Source organism: Oncorhynchus nerka, linkage group LG3, assembly GCF_034236695.1.
Source record: "Oncorhynchus nerka isolate Pitt River linkage group LG3, Oner_Uvic_2.0, whole genome shotgun sequence".
Taxonomy (NCBI): domain Eukaryota; kingdom Metazoa; phylum Chordata; class Actinopteri; order Salmoniformes; family Salmonidae; genus Oncorhynchus; species Oncorhynchus nerka.
Genome location: NC_088398.1, coordinates 43,161,662 through 43,164,987, shown reverse-complemented (window position 1 = coordinate 43,164,987; position 3,326 = coordinate 43,161,662). Strand labels below are relative to the sequence as shown.

The 3,326-nt window shown below is 38.7% G+C and overlaps 1 long non-coding RNA gene across 1 annotated transcript; it reads right to left on the bottom strand.

Moving 5' to 3' along the window:
* Positions 1-970: 970 nt before the first annotated feature.
* Positions 971-2,803, bottom strand: LOC135563397 (uncharacterized). The gene is made up of 2 exons (XR_010460316.1): positions 2,050-2,803; positions 971-1,363 (listed from the first exon to the last, which is right to left on the bottom strand). It is a non-coding gene; the product is annotated as an uncharacterized LOC135563397 (long non-coding RNA).
* Between the last annotated feature and the right edge of the window lie 523 nt (positions 2,804-3,326).

Here is a 3,326-nt window from a genome sequence, read left to right as displayed (position 1 = left end):
GAAGCTTCTAAAGCCATGACATGATATTCTGAAATGTTCCAAGCTGTTTAACCCTTTCACACGTACCATCACACGGGTGTGATCGTTCTACAGTGGTCCCTGAAGCGTACGATCACACCCGTGTGTTTAGAACACTCATTTAGAATGCTCGTTTAGAACGGCAGTTTCGAATGACGCAACAATCAGCGTTTGAGCTGGCCACACTTTTTTTCAGAAACTATTTACACAAACACAGTCCTTACAAAGTTATGCCCAGAATGTCAGCAGTTTATTTTTGGATGGATTGTTCAGATATTCACAGAAGATATAGCATAACACAATCATCCTAACCGGAAAAATGTAGGCTACATTTGTCCTAGCGCTGAGGAAAGATTGACCCAACACAAGCAGTCATATTTTCTAACTCTCTGCTGACGTAAACTACAATATGAATTAGCTAATAGCAATTACTGTATATAATTAATCACATCACGGGTGAGTGAGCTCACCATTGATCGAAATAACTAGGTAAAACACTTTATAGAAATCGAAAGTAATCCGACATTAGTTTCAGCGCGCAGCCATGCATTTTTTCCTCACAGAAACCGAACATAATAAGAGAAGACGAGATGAGTTTGGTCTGTTTGTAGTATGCATGTTGAAGGGGTGTGTCATCTACCGTCGTTCACATCCCACCATGAATTTCCGGAAGTCCTCAAAAAATTAGTGAACTCTTACTCACCTCATTTTGTTATAACATCTTTGGTCAAACAGACGTGAATCCCAGAATGCATTGTATGTCAACAAACATGGATACACAGCTGGAATTAGCTTAGCTCATCATAATCAGTACAACCTTCACAAAAAGGTATTTTACACACATAATATGTGCCCATTACAATCTGTGCAAGAATCGGAATGCATGATTTGTCACCTAGAATTGAAAACGTGAATAAAATCGTAAATACACAAATAATTACCACACAAAACATTTTCTGATAGTGATTTATTGATACAAGTAGCGCGTGCCGGCAGTCAACCACGTAACCTCCCACTCTGCGCCATTCAGTGTTGTTGCAGCCATGATACTATGCCTTAGAGATGGGGGTGGAAATGCAGTTGTTGTTCAGTCACTGCATGGATATTAAATATGGGTTATGCATATTCAGTTTTTTGTCCTCTAGTAAAACAAGTTGTTGAACCAACTACCAGTACTGCAATAAAATAGATTAATATTACATATTGGCATATGTGTTTTCTTGCTGTGTTTTCATCCAGTACAACTGTTAAGGAGTGTACGTTAGCATACAAAAGCTGTCCTCATTCTTCAGCTCCAAAGATGTCCAGCTCCAGTTATGATATTGACAAATAATGTTTCTGGTTTCTGAAAGTACAGAATAAAGAGGATTATTCATTAGAATACAATATAAGGATATAGCAATAAAACAATACTACAAAGAAGTAACATAATAAACACTGCTATAAAAAAAATAGTTTATTGCATTGACAAAATCACAGATTTGAGTTATAACAGTAAGAAATTAACTTTTGAGCTCCACAAGGGGGCAAGGCAGGGCAGAACAGAGCTATGCTGAATAGACCAAATAAACAAACCATGGTCATATCTTTTATTTAACTAGGCAAGTAATTTAAGAACAAATTAGTATTTACAATGATGGCCTACACCGGCCAAACTCGGACAACGCTGGGCCAATTGTGCGCTGCAATATGGGACGCCCAATCACAGCCAGTTGTGATACAGCCTGGATTTGAACCAGGGTGTCTGTAGTGCCATAGACCGCTGCGCCACTTGGAAGTCATAAGGCCAGGGTAGCTTCAAAATACAACACAAGCTAATAGTTTTCTGACGCAACTAGCATCGTTTTACAGAGCTAATAGAATAATGTAGCTAGGTAAGCATGATTGACAATAACACCATAAAGGTTATAACATGTGTAACGTTACCTCACGTGTCCGCAGTTATAAGGAATATATTATGATCTACAGCTACAGCAGAAACGGCATACGGAAACTATTATTATAACTATTATAACGTAATAAGGCACTTACTTTGATGGAAACGCAGCCTGGATTTGAACCAGGGAGTCTGTAGTGACGCCTCTAGTACTGATGTGCTGTGCCTTCGACCGCTGCACCACTTGAGAGTCATAAGGCCATGGTAGCTTCAAAATGCAACACAAGATAATACTTCTCTGACGCATTTAGCATTGTTTTACAGAGCTAATAGAAGAATGTGGCTACGTAAGCACGATTGACTATAACACCATAAAGGTTATAAAATGAGTAACGTTACCTCACGTGTCCGCGGTGATAAAGAATATACACAAATATATTATGCTCCATACATACAGTACGCTACAATAGAAATGTGGAATAGAAAATGTGAACACGTGTGCAGATCCTGTTCTGACGGGAGATGAGCAAATGTCTGCAGACGTGAACTGCACAAACAATTGGGTAGTGCTTGGGGAATTTTGTCCGTGTCAGAAATGTCCCAAAAATGTAATTATCCGCAAAAGTAAAAATGACTATTTTTATGTGAATGAATGAGGAGGCGTAACACACCTAAATTCAAACTGTTTTTAGAAAATAAAAACTTGTTTGAAAATCATTTGAAATTGAAGTTAAAACAACCTATAAATATAAACAGGCTGCGTGCTTTAGTTTGAGGGCAGCGCGGATAAAATGTACTGTTACGTATCAATCACATTCTGGAATGGAGAGAACATTCTAACATCACGTGCATAAAAAAACTCACGCTGGGGCGACCGTTAGAGATATTTGGAACTCACGCATGAAAGGGTTAAAACCTCTTTGGGCTAGGGGGCAGTATTTTGACGTCCTGATGAAAAGCGTGCCCAAAGTAAACTGTCTGTTACTCAGGCCCAGAAGCTAGGCCCAGAAGCTAGATTTGGATAGAAAACACTCTAAAGTTTCTAAAACGGTTAAAAATAATGTCTGTGAGTATAACAGAACTTTTATGGCAGGCGAAACCCCGAGGACAAACCATCCCCCCAAAAATGAATTCAGCCTACCACTGTTTTCAATGGCTGTCATGTCTATTATGAAGGGAAATCCTCCCAGATTGCAGTTCCTAGGGCTTCCACTAGATGTCAACAGTCTTTAGAAAGGGTTTCAGGCTTGTTTTTGGAAAATTTTGCTTGAAATTGTAGTTTTTCTAAGTGACTCATATTTTGCCTGTAGAGTTTTCATGCCCGTGGATGAGAACGCGTTCTTTGTTGTTTATCTCCGGTAAAGACAATAATGATTCTCCGTCTTAAATTGTATTGTTTATTTATGTATTAGGGTAACTGAGGATTGATTAT